Here is a 17,667-nt window from a genome sequence, read left to right on the forward strand (position 1 = left end):
TAATTTGAAAATAAATTCGATCAAAAGCACCAAAATTACGCCAGGACGGCTGAAAATATTAGCTAAGAAATGAACAAATTTTGAATTTTCTTTTGCACCTAAAGATTATTTATCAGATTATTTTTAATGAACTTAAAGTGTAGTATTTTTTACCATAAAGTATTTTTAATAAACTAGAAAAAAGGCGGGGCCTTTGGCCGGCCGCGAAAATGTTACATGGTCTATGTTTCATTTTTTTAAATGGTTTTGCCAATTTTAACTAAATGCATTCGTAAAACTTTTACAGCGAACATTTTTATTTATTTCTTGAGTTGTGATTTTTTAAAACAGCTCTAACTCCAACACAAATATAATTTTAGATAAATACTTATAAAGGTATGGATTACGGCTATCGATTCCTTCGAAGGCGAGGAAAGGCTGGTCTCTCGTCTGATGGAATCTGTCAAGTTAGTCACGGCTGAGGATCGCAAAGCACGATTTTGCGGGCCATCTGGGAAGATGGGGCTTTACCTTCACCGGGTGGCTGAATATTTGGCACGGAGATGTTCGAGTAAAGTTAAAAGCGATTAATTTTAAGCAGGGGATTCATATCGATAGAGAAACGAAAAATTATGTGGCGATATCCTTTTACTTTCCCGTCTAAGTAGTGCTATAGCAGAGCTAAATCGGTCCAAGGTATTGTAATCGGTCCAATGTGGGCATACGCGGGTGTCACCGGATCAACCCAAAAAACTAAAAAACTTGAAGGAAATTTTCCAGATATTAATGTTCGTATGTCCGTGAGTTCACCTCTAAATCACCTAATATCTTCAGAACTACCAAACCGATTTTCACCAAACTTGGCCGGTTTACTTCTTGCCGTTAAACTGATGCCGTTAAATTTTCAACTTAAAAGGGGTCATGGGGGTGAGGCTGTAGAGGCAGGTAATTCTCGGTATATCGAGATTTCGTTTAATTAAAGTCATATTTTTCTAAGGCGCATTTGTTAACGATTAAAAAATAACAATAACTGCAAAATCGCACTCCCATCCCAAAAAATGCTGTTGCAGTAGTCTGCTATGTTGTGACGTCACAGATGAGCGGTAGAATTAAATAAATGAATAGATTAAAGTGTAAAAAAGTAACTCTGTCCGGCTCGGTCGACTCGGTACGTAGTGCGTTAAGCCTCGCGGTCCGGCCTGTCGGTCGTACCAGCGAAATGTTTTATCTATGCAAGCTGTGAAATTACAGCTTAGTCTAGTTGGTGCCGACCGTCGCCGCTAGTACCGCCACACCCGAGCGAATTAAATACGGTATGCGCGCACGCTTTAGTAAGAATCATTGAATTAAACGAAAAAATATTATATTTAATATTTTGAAAAATAAATATAATTAAATATTAAAACAAATATATATAAATAAATATAATAAAATAAATTAAAAAATATATATATAAATAAATATTTTTAATTAAGTTGTTTGTGTAAGCCGCGCATCAGAAGCAACCCATAATTGTAGGGCTTTCCCGGAACGCGGCTGCCGCGTGACTAGAAAGATGCAGAATGCCAGAACGAAGTTACAGTAATGCAAAACGAAGGTCGTCTGAAGATTTTCCCGAAACGTAGCTTTACCCGCGTGACGGTAAAGTCCTACAACTGTGTGGTCATATTTTTTTTAAATTCATTATGAAAAATGAATTGGGTGGAAAGATAATACGATAGAAGAAAATTCAAGGAATCATAAACACGACGCAAATGCTGAAAATGTATTCCGTCGTAAAAAATTTAGTAATTGAATTGTAGAGAAAAGCAGTTAAGCGTGTGTCAATCTGTCTAGATGATTCATGGTGAATATGAAAATCTGAATTTATATATATATATATATATATATATATTACAATTTTGTATAACTATCCAACTATTAAAGGAGATTCCGATTTTTGACGTTTTTACCAGCGTATAATTTTTTTTTTCTTTTTTAGTATAACTACTTAGAGGTACAATACATATTAATATGTATTGTACATAATATGTAAATTAATAAGTCATTTTTCTTACGTTAAATTTGTTTTTTAAATAAGATGCATAAAAAAATGATGGGATGAATGTTTTGTTCGATTACTATTTAATATCTTTTATCCTAACCTTCCTCGTAAATTATGTTTATCAACGCACAAAATTAAAAATATTTTTCATTTAACAAACTTTATAAAAAAAAAAATATATACAACTTTTTCAAAACAATATGTTATCACCTGCTTTTTCAAAAATAACCGGATATGCAAATGATTGTACACTTCCTGCGACAAGTTGATAAAAATTATAGTACTACTCTCTCATTTACGATATACTTCGAGTATTACTCGTGTTACTACTACGTATACAACAAACTTTGTTCTTTTAATAAAAAACCCTTTATTTTTCTACAAATAACTAATTTTTATTCAGTTAAACAGATGAAGAAAACAATAAAACTTCGATAAACATTTACAATGCCGTTTTCTTTTGCTGTTCTTCAATTCAATGTACTTTACTTTCACAACGGATTATTATTTTTTTATAAAACTGGACTAAAAACTGCACTAAAAACAATATTTTTAATATAATTTTAAAATTTATATTTATTAAATTAAAACTCATTAAAATGAAAAGCTCCAAAAAATACTTTTTTAGGTTTTCCAAGTAATTTTAACGTTTCATGTGAAAAAAATTTAAATATCAGAACCGCATAAATTACTCATAAATATCATTATTCTGGTACAAGCCAATACTAATCGATGATAATGAAAAAATATCTCTTTATCTACACAGATAAATTTTTCATTTAAAACAACTTCCACTTACTTATTTTGAAAAAAATTAGCAGACCGCACAAGTAAAACCTCTATAAAAAAATTCTTAACGTACATAAACAAATTATATGCACCTAAACAAAGCAAATGACATCAATAAAGATAAATCACAGATATTAGAACTTCAAAAAACACTGCAAATAAAACTGGCCTAAAAATATAATTTGAAAAGACAGAAATTACACCCCCAAAACCAACATGTAAACCTAAATGGTAATAAAATCAAAATAGTAACCAGATTTAAATACCTTGGAGAAATAACAAACAACATAAATGAAAAAACCTCGATCCAAATAAGAAGAAATAAACTAGGTAAATCTCAAAAATTTTCCTGGTACACTTACAATAAAAAAAGTAAAAAGACATTACAACAGTTATAAAACCAGAAGCCACTTACTCAGCAGAAACACTCTTCCACCCGAACAAGCAGACAGACTTCAGAAAATCAAAAGAACAATTTGAAGAACCTGCATCAATAAAAGGTACCAGAAAGATGGGCAGTATTGGATTGTGCTCAACAAGGTCATGTACAAAGTGTTAGAACCCATCGGCGATAGCATGCGGAAAAAGAGACTAGCATTCTTTGGACATATCATGAGGATGCAAGATTCAAGACTTCTGAAACAGCTATTATAGTACAATCTCGACTTGAAAAACATCAGCAGATAAATAAGAGAGGATCTGAAGTAAATCGGTCTTACACCAGAAGACACCACAGGTAACAAAGTTAAATAAGAAAATCAAAAAAAAAATTTTGTTCACCCTCACAACACAAACATTTTCAACACTAGAAAGAACACAAGAAAAACACGTATGAAAAAATACTGGGAGGACCACAGGGCCCAAACAGTCCCATCAAAGAGACTTAGATAATAGATTGACTAAAGTAATCCTATGCGGTCATACAAGATAATAATAACAAAGGAATTTTGAATTACATCTGAGAAATTTCCACGCATGAAAACACATTACTGAAAGTGAAACGAGGGTACATAAACTTTATTCATTTCATTGTTGCTAATCTATTTAGTGTTTAAAAAAAGTTTACCATTATTAAATGAACATGTGGTAACAATTCTTCTATGAGAAATGTGTTAACATACATAACGTTGCAGGTAATTAAAGACTTGTTTATCCTTTCATTTATGTGTTTATCCCACAGTAAGTTGTAAATTTCTAACGCTAAAATTTCTCAATACAATTTCATAATCAAAGAAAACAAATATGTGATGTTTTTGTCTATAAAGATGGGCATTGAAAATAACCAAAAAAAAGTATTAATTTTTAATAACAAACTGAACCGGTTTATTTCAATTCTACTTTTTTAAACTTTGTTCAAGTAAAATGTGTGTGAATATCACTAAGAAACAAAGTAAAATTTGAAATGACAACATGTAATAATTTTATTCTATTCTTTTCTGCAGTTAGTGGCCAAAGATTTGGTGGAATTTTACTGCCAGATGCAGTTCCTGATGACACTCTACTAAGAGATTGAAGTACAGAAATTTTAGCTGGTGTAAAAAGTGTCTTGTCTGCTCGGTATAAGAAATCAGAACCTTTAAAAATGACAGACGACCTTTCATTGTTTTATTACATTTTAGTATAATATTATAATGATTATTAATATAATTAATGATTTTTTTTATCATTAATTATTCATTCATTTACTTTAACTCTATTTTAAAGCTTGACTGTATTACATTATAATAACATAATTGTCAAATAATTTTGTATGTTTTAACATGAATTTGTCTCATCCTTTATACTACTGTCATTGATATTTCCATTTATTATAAGACTAAGGGATTTTACATAAATTTTAGTTTCATATATTTGTAAAGGAACTGTCAGTAAATCTAATGATACAAAATTCTCCTTATTTGTCAAGTAGATCTAACAGTATTTTTTAATTTTATAACTTCTTTGAGGATCGCTGTTTCATATGCACACATAATAACTATCCTATATTTAAATTACTTCAAATTAAATATGATACATTGATCTACTCAGAAATAAAACAGAACTTAAGATTAAATTGTGAAATGCCTAGTTCGACTTTAAAAAACTTAGAAATCTGTGATCTAATTCACCTTTAACGTATACTGTTTGACTTAAACTTATACAGTGTACTGCTCTTAATTTCTCTCTCATAATAACAAATTTTCAAAAACTTCTGTAACATCTAAAAACATAAGACTGTTCTTTCACCATTGTTTAACTTCTTCAACTATTTTTCTACAAGAGATGATGCATTAACCCATTTATGAAGATATCAGGTTGTCTAAAAAGTATTGAGCCTTTGGAGGCCAAAACTGAGAATATATTTATTATTATTGGAAAATAACCACATATGCACCATTTATTTTTTTTATGACCTGCCATTTTTCTGGAAACATCATAATCCCATCACTATAGAACTTCTGTGGTTTCTGTGGCTTCAAAACACTGACAGATGGTTTTCACAGGCCTCTTTTGAAACTAATTGAACACCGTTCAGGGAGTTCTACAGAGATTGAAACCCAATGATAATCTAATGGTGCCATATCTGGGCTATACAGTAGATGCATTAAAACCTACCGGTCAAGCTCTATCAATTTCTGACAAGTCATTAAAGATGTATACATTCTGGCATTGTCAGCGTGGTTTACAACAACCTTTCTACTGACTGGCTGTTTCTTTTGAATTTCTGGGTGCAATCATGCTAATAGCAGTTCAGGTCTGAGTATATCATTCTGCTGGGCGACAACAGCTTGTGACACATGATGTCCAAACACACACCATATCCTTCCTGGTCATCAGTGTGGGCATTCTCACAGACTGGAGTTTCTCCTTGCTTCAATCAAAAACTTTTTCAGACATTATTGTCATAGGTTATTCACTTTTCATTACTCGTGATCAACCACTTCAGAAATGGCTCCATTTCATTATGTTTCAGTAGAAATTTGCAAATAAAAATTCGGTCAAGTAAATTTTGAGTCGCATCATGTGGCACACAAAGATCGAGGTTCTTTTTGTAGCTAGCTTTCTCCAAACGGTTTAACAGTGTTTGGTGATGGATTTTTAGGTCACTGCCAATGACATGACAGCTAAGATATGCCATTCTTCTTTGACTTTTCCCAGAATACACTAATGTTATCTTGTGCGCAAAAGGCTTAATACTTGTTACACTTATTTAAACTTTATTAAAGCGAAATCTATATTCAAGCTATATTTAAAATTTGAACTGTGTTGAGTATATTGTTTTATGTTATTATGGGAATCACAGATTATAGCTAATTATTGAAATCTGCAATAAAATAAGAATATTTAACAGAGTGTCTAGATCCTTAGAAATATAGTACCATTACATTTAAAAAAAAATCCATCTTATAATTTGAAAAGGGTTTAAATTTAAAAATGTTTATTAATTGAAATTAATAATTTTAAAGCTCTAAAATTCAGTTAATTTTTCATTTTGAGGGAAGCAAATTTATATTCTTTTTTTTTTCATTATACCTTTAGTTGAAGCCGCTTTACATTATCTTATAATGTAAAATAGTCAGTTGCTGAAAATGACCTTAATGGCTGAAAATATTATAATGCAAACTTAAAAAAATTTAGCTTGATTTTCATTCAAAATTATTTTGTATATGAAAATGCATGACAGTAACAATATTGGTGGACCTTCCCTCAAAATTAAAAAGTAACTGAATTTTAAAGCTTTAAAATGAGTAATTTCAATTAATAAATTAAACATTTTTAAATTCTAATCCTTTTCAATTACATCCTTACCATTACATTAATCATAAAAAATTCCAACATATTTCTAGGGATCTAGACACTCTGTTAAATATTCTGATTTTATTGTAAATTTCAATAATTAGCTGTAATCCGTCATTCTTATAACTGTTTAAAATATCTTATAGAATATTAAAGAAGAATACACTAGTTGAATTTTTCCATTACCCAAAACTATTTTTGAAATTCCTCAACAAAAGAGCATTATATTTTCTTATTGTACGAGTACAAAATTGCCATAATCCAAAAGACTATATTTTCAAATGCGATGTTACTGATTATTAAAAAAAAGGCAGTTTTAAAGCCTAATAAAAATCCTGACATCTACCCAGAGGCCCTAGGATTATAAACTACCTAACAGGTTGGTCTACTGGTGATTCACAAATTAGCTGATTTGCGAATCAAGCATTTAAACTTTAAAAAATTTGGTATTCAAATCCGTATAAAAGTATGAATTGTAAAAGTATGAAAAAAATTTGGTATTCAAATCCGTATAAAAGTATGAATTTTTTAAAGTTTAAATGATTTGCTTGATTCGCAAATCAGCTAATTTGTGAATCACCAGTAGACCAACCTGTTAGATAGTTTATAATCCTAGGGCCTCTGGGTAGATGTCAGGATTTTTATTAGGCTTCAAAACTACCTTTTTTTTATAATCAGTAACATCACATTTGAATACCAGATCGTGGATACCAGTGTTCTTTGGTGGTTGGTTTTAATTAACCACACACCTCAGAAATGGTCAACCTGAGACCATTACACCTGTACAAGACTACACTTCATTTACACTCATACATATCATCATCTGAAGTAATACCAGAAGGTTATTCCCAGAGGCTAAAGGGAAAAAAGGAAGAGTTATACAAACTACATCATAACTTACCTGATTTTGAGTAATAATGTTGTACCTCATTTTATAAATTGAGTTCTTACATAAACCACATTTTTTCTTAAAAATATTTTGTACAACAGTACAAAGATCTGTAGATCTTTGTGAAATAATTTCCAAAAACGAGGATTATGGCTCTAATCATTTCAAATCACAAATTTCTTCACTGTCTCTCAAAATTAGCACAAAATGAATAAAAAAGGACTTTTTAATCTAAATATTTGCAATCTTTGAATGATTTTATTAATATGAATAACATAGAATAGAAATTTGCATATATTAAAAAAAATTCATACAAATTTGTACCAGAAAATGAACTTATCTTATGCTAGCACTCCATAATAATGCATTATGACCTCAATATATCATGTACAATCAAATACTGTATGTCCATATGCCACAAATTTTAGAGAATGTGCAGAGAAAACTATGGGATCCTTTCATGTGATTCCTTAGCACAGGAAAACTTAACCTATATACTTGAGCTTGATCAACACAAACCTTTGAACAGTAGTATTCTCCTACTCTAGATGGGTAAATACTCCAATCTTCTTAAGAGATTTTAGGTTATATGGGTGCTTGAAAAGACCTTACAACACTCCTGTGGGTGATGTTTGTTTTTATAATTAACTCTATGTAAATCATCCCTTTCTCACTACTCAATTTTTACCCCTTATCCTTGATAGTTTCCTCCCTGGTGGTGTTATGGCTTTTAGTTAAATGCCCATCCCACATTAACCAACTGCAAATTGTTTGAGACACTATGTCCTTGCTATTTGCATAGTTTTGAGAGGGCAGTTGTACTTATGACCTGTTCTAGAATTACTCAGGAAAAACAATGAATCAAAATGTTTGTTCTTAACAAATTTATAAAAAAACATCAAAATAAAATTAAGGTCAGACTAAAATATTGATAAGAATCAATATTCATCATGAGAAATACAATAAAAGAAAATGTTAACAAAAAATTTGTCATGAGTAATCCAATAACCAAATAAATTTGATTCCTACATTCTGAATTTATTTTTCCTTTATACTGGGGAAAATTAGATTGTAAAATGTAAAATATTACTAGAGAATCTATTGCAGAAATGTGCTACTATTATTGAATAATTGGTAAAACATATAGTTAATTTCTATTAAATTGAATTAAATATAACAAAATCTTAAAATTTATTATTTAAAGATTATATTTTAACCATGTTGTTTTTGGAAACTAATTTTGGAGTTTAAATATTAGAACTAATTTTCAATAGGTTATAGATTTCAGATCATTACAATTAAATCGTCTAACCTCACATTTGTCACCTCTTTCAACATTTTTTTAAGCAGATTGTTTTCTGTTCGTATTTTGAAGGTACAGATTAATACTATGTTCAAGTAGATCTTTAAAATCAATTTATTTTTCTTTCCTTACCGTTTACACATTTTTCAAATGAATTGCTTTAAAAAAATTAGAATTTAGAAAGTATTAACAGTAACCGAAATTTATTAGCAGCTTTCTTTATTGAAAAGAATACATACTCACTTATCTAAAAATGAAGTAATTGTTACTTACCATTATAGAAAAATTATTTACCATTAATATTTTAAAAATAGATAATCGCATGAATGATATGAAAACTAATGTCCAGTATCCTGACTTCAGTGACTGAATAGCAACATCTCATCCTACCATCTTAAATTCTAAAATGGTGTTTACACCATAATACCAATCACAGGCTTCAAGCTTGTAGATTGAATTAATCGCAAAATAATACGTAATTCATTTTAAAATGACATCCACTTTTAAAAAAATAACATAAAAATTAACTGATATAAAATTAATTAAACATTAACACCTACATGTAACACAAACTGTGGATTAGTGCTAACTTCAGACGAGATTTACCATCGCGGTACATGCAGACTACCGTACTATTGCGTATAGAATTTGTAAATGTTATGTTAATTAGATGAGATTGGCGGGCGTTAGCGTAGTTTGGTTAGGTTATATTGTTGTTGTACGAAGTTTAAAATACGGAAACGAGTTGATGTTTAATAACTATTATTTTTCTTTTATTTATTTTACTTATCTTTTTACCTTAATTAAAAAACTTTTTTTTTCTAAAATATTAACTTTACCAAGTTTTTTAATGTATTGTTTTCCTTTTTCAAGAAAAGTTAAAAAACCAGTATTGTATAAAATTTTATAAAATAAAATTTTTAGTAAAGCAAGTATTATTTCAAGGGAAATATCCATTCTGACCATCCCTGAATCCATTTTGACTAGTTTGGGCGTGACGTCTGTACATATGCACTAGTGTAACTAAAAAACAATTAGCCGTAGGATGTTAAAAATTTTGGATTTAGAACTATTGTAACATCTAGTTGTGCATCTCCTGTTTATATTGCAATCGACTGGGCCAAAAGTGTCCAAAAAAGCACGAAAAAAATTTGGATTTTGGACTTTTTCTTAACTGCAGTAATAAGCCTTCGCGAGAGCTTTTCAACGATATATTATAAATAGTACTTGTTTTCATTGGTTCCAGATTTATAGCAAAATAAAATTTTAATTAATGAAATCTTTGGATCATACAAGGGGAAGACACATCGATTAGAATCCAACTTCATCTCCTTTTTTTAACTTTTTTTTAATTTACATATATTGAATTATTAACAATTACTAACCGGTGATTGTAAAAACATTTTTACAATAAATAATAATTCAGTAATAACAATAAAAAAAAATATATGAAAAAATATACTTTTACTTTTTAAAAATATGTATATGTAATTTGATAGGTGTACAAGGAAGTCATGTGGTATCCACATAAGATTTTTATCATTATTATTAAGCGTGCTGAAAAATAGGAATACTTTTATGAATAGCATCTTTAGTGTTTACAAATTAATTCATCTTGCTTTATCAAAGCCATACTGCATTTAAATTTGTCGCACTGCGTGTGTATGTAACAGCATTCATAACCACTTTCACGATATACATTAGTGATGACAATTAAAAATTTGTAAATAGGGAATAAAATTAATTATACATTAACCTACCCATAACACAAATGCGCATCGGTGCTACTTTAGTACGAGGTTTACCACTGCAGTACATGCAGCAGTCTACTGTACTACTGCATATAATTTGTGTATTTAATGTTAATTAGACGAGATTGGCGAGCGTTAGCTTAGTTTGGTTAGGTTATATTGATGTACGAAGTTCAATAAACGGAAACTAGTTGCCTTTTTTTCCTGTTTAGCCTAAGGTAATTACCGTTCAGATAATACTTAAGAGGATGAATGAGGATGATATTGTATGAATGTAAATGAAGTATTATATCTTGTATAATCTCAGTGTTCGACCACTCCTTAAATGTGTGGTTAATTGAAACCCAACCACCAAAGAACACCGGTATCCACGATCTAGTATTCAAATAACTGACTTTGTAAAAATAACTGACTTTACTAGGACTTGAACGCTGGAACTCTCGACTTCCAAATCAGCTGATTTGGGAAGACGCGTTCACCACTAGACCAACCCGGTGGGTTTATACAAAGTTACTTAATTGAAGTTAATCTAACGCTCGCTCACCTCGTCTAATTTAATAAAATATACAAATCGTATATATTTTTTAGTATTTGTCTACAGTTTAAAATAAATTAGATAGGACGCTAACGTTGTAGGTTAGACGGTGCTACTTTAGACCTCATCATGATGAAAGACCGCATATTAAAAGCAGCACCGGTTTATTTACGACCGAGCTAATTTCATCTGTATTAAATCCATGTTTATCTAGAAAGATATTTAAAAAAAAACACTTATCTTTTACAATATTTTTGATTTTAATGTCACAATATTTCCAAAAATACCATAATCCAGTTTCCCTCCCCTCCTGTCGAAATTATCACAATCGACGTAAAGTCTTTAAGTAAAGTCTTAAATTCTATGATTCTTTTTTTTGGAAGCAGTAAATAGAAAAAAATCGTTTTTAAAGAAATAAATTTATAAGGTAGCAGATTATATTTTACAGCTGCATGCACCCAACTTGTGCGAAACGTGGAAAAATTATTCAGAAGACAACACTCCACACGGCTGATTTTAAATCCATAATTCTTTAAAGAAATGCTTAATGAATCTAGAACAATAATAACAGTATATGAACAAAAAGGGCTCCAAAGTATTACAGAAATATATTCACGCATCTTTCACGCACGGTAAATAACTCCATTATAGGCAAAAATAATACCTAAAATTTCCAAGGGATATATTTTCTATAGTCAACATATTGCCATAACGAAAGAATAGATAATTACTGTACTTTTTTATTTAAAAAATTATATTTTCCTTTCTTTGATTAACAGTTATGCTTTAGTTATAATTTTTAAAAATAAAGAAAAAATATAGTCACTAAGAGTTTTCATCTGAGCAATTATAACTTGCGGCCAAAATCAACTTAATATTAACGATATTACAAGCAACAGTAATGTAATGCCGATAACCGGCAGTGCAAAAACGAACAATATAATTTGAAGGTTGAATAAGAACTAATTAAGCTGAAAAATATTTTGAAGATTATGTCAAAGATCGTTAGAAAAATATCGTCAAAGCAAAACATCAAACTCACGGGTATTCAGGTTGTACTTTACACAAAATTTAAGTGTGTAATTCTCATTTTATAGAGAGAGAGAGCAAATACATCATGGTGATATATAACAAAAATGAATTGTATCGGTCGCTTAAATTCTTTTAAAAAAGCTTTATCGATAAAATATAAAAAACAAAGTTTGCAATCTCTGGTTCAATTGACATTCAGGCTCGCTCATATCTGATTCTGGATCTTTGCAAAAAATAGATGCATTATTTTTTCAGATAGCAGAGAAAAAGAAAAAGGAGTACATGCAGTACCTAGCTATCAGAAATTAATAATAATAACTGATAGCTATGAGAAATATTAATAGGTGAATTAGGAAAAATTCAGCTGTGCTGGTACGATCAAAAAAAGAGAATGGATATGAAAAGAGTCCAATAATCATCTAAGAACAGAAGGAGACAGAAAAACAAAAGGACTGCCCGTGAAAGAGTAGGAGAATGTGTGAATAAATATAAATCGGCTAATAGACGCTAATAAAAAATAATATACATCTCCAATACAACAAATATTACTATAATTTAAAAACATTAGCTGTTGATTAAAAAATTCTTTTAACTCTACAATACAACTGAAAATGCAACTCTACTTTGGCAAATTTATTATAAAGAATGTTAGTTTTCTTTATCTTGTCATAAAAAATAGAACACAGAAAATGAAATTTTATTATGATTTTAATACCGTCCAACATAACTAAGATTATAGTCGATAGAGGCCTACTGACAATAAAAATTTCTGGCAGGACAGTCAGAAATGGATACAAGAAGATTAACATAAATATAATGTTCAAGAAAAACTGCCGATTAGTATTCACGACCAAAAAAAAAGGATGTATGTAGTATGTTTTATAGTTTTTGTCGAGTCGTTATATTGCTTGTTTTATAGTCGTTTTCTTATAGAGACGTTGAGGCGGACGGATGATAACGATTTCTACGTAACTGTGCGGTCTCCTGTCGTGTCTATTTAACGCTGTTAATAAATTTAGCGCATATTACGAAAAAGTTTATTAATTATATTAGATTAATTTAATCGCTACGGAAAACTCGTGTAATGTGTGTAATAAAATATTTACGAACGTTGAAGAAATCATAGAATGCTAGGTTTGCCGATCTTACTTCCATCCGACGTGTACAGGACTCTGATCTCTTGAAAACTTTCGTAAGCTGAGATCACGTAAGAATACCCGGAAGTGTGAATGCGTGAAAGGTTCCGGGTCAAAAGTAGAAGACTAAGAAAAATCTAGAAGATATTGTAAACTCAGTAAAGGGAAGTATAATGAAATTTAACACCAGATTTAATAAAAAAAATAAATCATCTGAGTAGAACGGTTGAGAATATCAAGACTGTATCAAACTGAAAATTAAATGTTAAAAAAGAAATGCTCATCTCTTAAGAATTGAAAACATGAAATACCGGAGTGATTTAAATGAATTACAACAGTACTCGTGAATTGACAACCTAGAAATTAATGGAGTTCCGGAAACAAAACGAAGACGTCTATAAAGTTTTGGAGAACGTGGCCAAGGCAATAAATATACCGTTCAGCAGTCACAAAGCATCGTTAGACCATAGGACATCTACAAGCAAAGGTAAAATTAAGCCTGTTATATGAAAATTTGTCCACAGATATACAAAGGTGAAATGGTTGGCTGCCGCAAAAGAAAAGCGATCTCTTATATCTACCGAATTGGATGCACGGTTTCCTCAAGGAACTAATTATATCGATGAACATCTCACGCGGCTGAAAAAAGTCATCCAAGCCAGGGAACTTATAAAACAAAATAAGCTTACATATGTTTGGGTGAACGAAGGAAAACTGTTTATAAAGAGAAAACCTGACTCAAGAGCCGTCAGACTCTCTAAGGAGGATGACATCGCTCGATTAGAAAGTAACTTGTTTACAAATAGGAATGTCGGTACGTTGATTCTGATATATTTCATTGTTTCACTATAATTGTGTAGGTGTTAATTGTTTAACGGGTAACAGAAAATTTAATATTTTTCGTATTTTACTGATTATTCAGATTACAGGTATCAATTTTAACTCGACAGAAATCGTGTAATTTTAGAAATTTGTTATTTTTATCGTGTTAATATTATTTTTGTTCTTTTTTCCATTTCTTATCAGACTTCCCTTTAATTTTAACTTGTTTAACTACTTATGATTCCATAGCGTATGACTGCTACGATACAATATAAGTAAATGATTTTTTTTATTATAATCCTTAATTATGTTTTAACCGTAAATATGACCTAAATATAACTCATATGAATATAAGTATGAAAAAAATTTGGTGAATTTGTTTTTTACTTAAGTAACAGTAAAGTTAAGTTTCAAATTATATTGACCGAAACTTTCATCGGTGATGACGTATTTAATTTCAGATTGAAAGGTTATAAAGTAGTCATTCAAAATAACAAATTCGCAAAATGTGACTGCATATGCTTATAAATAAATATATTAAAGACGAGATAACCGATCGCCTTCCCAGAACGTACATTCTTGCCCGATTAGTTTAGATGCTTTTTACAGAATATACTCGTAAAAACGGATGATAACAATTTTAATAGAGGATACGAATTTGAATATTCTTGATAATAATAAGCGATAAATGAATTACTTAGTATTATGCAACTATATGGATTTAAATCGTATATAAACTAACCTACATGATTACAAAACAAGTTTCGATGGCGAAATGCAGTCGATCAGCTGCATCGAACATATTTTCTTTAATAGCGGTTCCGTTGGAAGAGTGACGTGATCGGGGCGACCGTGAAGACTGCCATCATTGACCATTACTATACTTTTTTTCATACGACAGTTATAAACTTTGTAAAAGATAAGACAACAACCGATAATTTTATCGATAAAATAAATTATGATAACTTAAAGAAAACTGAACTTATGCGATAATAACACCGATACTATAGATACATTAGTAATGGATGTTATTAATAAACTTACTATTTAAATAAACAAACAGATTAATAAAATATCACATAAAAATAAACCACTAAAACAATGGATCACTCTGAGCACGGTAGCTACTGTGAAAGAAGGATATAAAATGCACCATAAATTATTAACAATCATAATAAAAAAAATTAAAGATAACAGTCTTTTATTTTTGTATTATACTAAAAATATGAAATATAGGAACTATATAATAAAGAAAGCAAAAACTGATTATTTTAATAATAAGTTGCAACTAAATAAAAATAATATTAAGAAAACGTGGTAGTATTAATGAAATATTAACTATGAAAAAAGAAATCACACAACCGGAAATTGAATTTAATAAAGTAAATAAATACTTTGCAAATGTAGAAGAAAATTATGCCAAAGCAATACTACAAAATTCAAAATTACTTCTTTTATCTACCTCTTTCGTTAACCCCACCCTCTAGTAATAACCTGTTTTTTAATCCAACAAATATTACTGAAATATTAAATACAACTAAAAATTTAAAAAACAACTAGTCACCTGGAATCAATACCTTTAACGCTTCTTGCTTAAAAGAAATAAGTAACTACATATTAAAACCACATACGCATAATAAATAGATGTTTTATTAAAGGATATTTTTCTACTAAATTTAAAATAGCCAAAATAATCGCAATACATAAATCAGAAGATACAACCTAGCAAAAAACCTAGCATAAAACCTAGCAAAAGATACAACCTGGCAAATTACAGACCTATAAGTCTGTTAAGTAACTTTTCCAAAATAACTGAAAAAATATTAAAAAACCAAATAGTAAAGTTCCTGATAAAAATAATTTTATTCATAAAAATCAGTACGCTTTTCAATCTGGAAAATCAACAAAAGATGCAGTTTTACATTTAACTAGAATAATTAACGACGTTAATTATTATTATACGACGTTTATTATTATACGTGGATACCGGTGTTCTTTGGTGGTTGGGTTTCAATTAACCACCCATCTCAGGAATGGTCGAACTGAGATTGTACAAGACTTACACTTCATCTACACTCATACATATCATCCTCATTCATCCTCTGAAGAATTATCTAAACGGTAGTTACCGGAGGCTAAACAGGAAAAAGAAGAATAATTAACGAAAATTTTAATAAAAATAATGAAGATTAGAGCAATATTCCTTGATTTAGCTAAGTCATTTGACACAATTTCTTACAAAATGTTAATACATAAACTAAATAATGCAGTATTACAAGGACCAGTACAAGAACCGTTTGAAAACTACCTTAAGGGTAGAACATAAATTCCGACTTTAAATATCAGTGATAACAGAAAATCCTCAAACTTGACTACCAGAAGGTACTATTCTCTCACCAACTTTTTCTAACATATGTCAACAATTTTTTAAAACTGAATCTTCCAAACGGTACCATAGTATCTTTCGCTGATGACACGGCTTTGGTTTTTTCAGGCAAGAAGTGGGATGAAGTATATAAGAACGCTACCAGTGGATTACTTACGGTAAAATCTTGATTGAAAGTCGTATTCTTACGCTCAACCTAAATAAGACAAAATAGATGTCATTCTTACCTACTGAAACCGGCAAATCCGCTTGTGAATTTCAACTAAAAATACATACATGTTCAGTAAATTGTTTATCGATAAACAGTAACTGTATCAGTCAATAGATGAAGTCAAGTCGATAAAATATCTTGAAATAATATTAGATGATCGTATGAATAGCACAAGCAAAACGAGCCTTCAGTAAGAAATATAATTTGTTTACATCAAAAATTAATTTAAATGTCAGGAAAAGATTTTGAAAGTATATGTTTGAAGTGTCACTTTATATGGAAGTGAAACTTGGACGATCGGAGTATCTGAGAAGAAAAGATTAGAAGCTTTTGAAATGCGGTGCTATAGGAGAATGTTAAAAAACAGACGGGTGGATAAAGTGACAAATGAAGAGGTATTGCGGCAAACAGATGAAGAAAGAAGCGTTTGGAAAAATATAGTTAAAAGAAGAGACAGACTTATAGGCCACATACTAAGGCATCCTGGATTAGTCGCTTTAATATTGGAAGGACAGGTAGAAGGAAAAAATTGTGTAGGCAGGCCACGTTTGGAATATGTAAAACAAATTGTTAGGGATGTAGGATGTAGAGGGTATACTGAAATGAAACGACTAGCACTAGATAGGGAATCTTGGAGAGCTGCATCAAACCAGTCAAATAACTGAAGACAAAAAAAAAAAGATCGTATAAAGTGGGATGTCCATGTACAGTATTTTGCAACGACTAAAGTACCTTATTCGTACTTTTTACAAAATAAACAAAATTAAAGATCTTGAAATAATAAAAATTATATTATTGTATATGCCGATTCACTTATTCCATATGGAATTGAGATATGGGAAGGAACACATGATACCCATATTAATAAAATATTTATGCTCCAGAAATATTTAATTAGAACAGCTCTTATGGACCAAGGCTATATCCCGGTATATGCTTAGTTGAAAAATTTAAAGTACCAACTTTAAAACAAATATATGTCAAGAAAATAATACTACACATGAATATATAAA

General features: G+C 30.1%; 1 protein-coding gene across 2 annotated transcripts in view; it reads right to left on the reverse strand.

Annotated features, from left to right (window-relative positions):
- The window catches only part of RhoGEF64C (Rho guanine nucleotide exchange factor at 64C), a 616,090-nt gene extending 606,991 nt beyond the window's left edge, over positions 1–9,099 (reverse strand). The window contains exon 1 of one of the 2 annotated variants that reach the window (XM_075368882.1): positions 9,055–9,099. The gene's annotated coding sequence lies outside the window, so the exon portion shown is untranslated. The remainder of the gene's footprint in view (positions 1–9,054) is intronic. The other variant, XM_075368880.1, reaches the window with a different exon arrangement.
- Positions 9,100–17,667: the final 8,568 nt, after the last annotated feature.

The sequence above is a fragment of the Lycorma delicatula genome, chromosome 6 (genome assembly GCF_047948215.1).
Source record: "Lycorma delicatula isolate Av1 chromosome 6, ASM4794821v1, whole genome shotgun sequence".
NCBI lineage: Eukaryota > Metazoa > Arthropoda > Insecta > Hemiptera > Fulgoridae > Lycorma > Lycorma delicatula.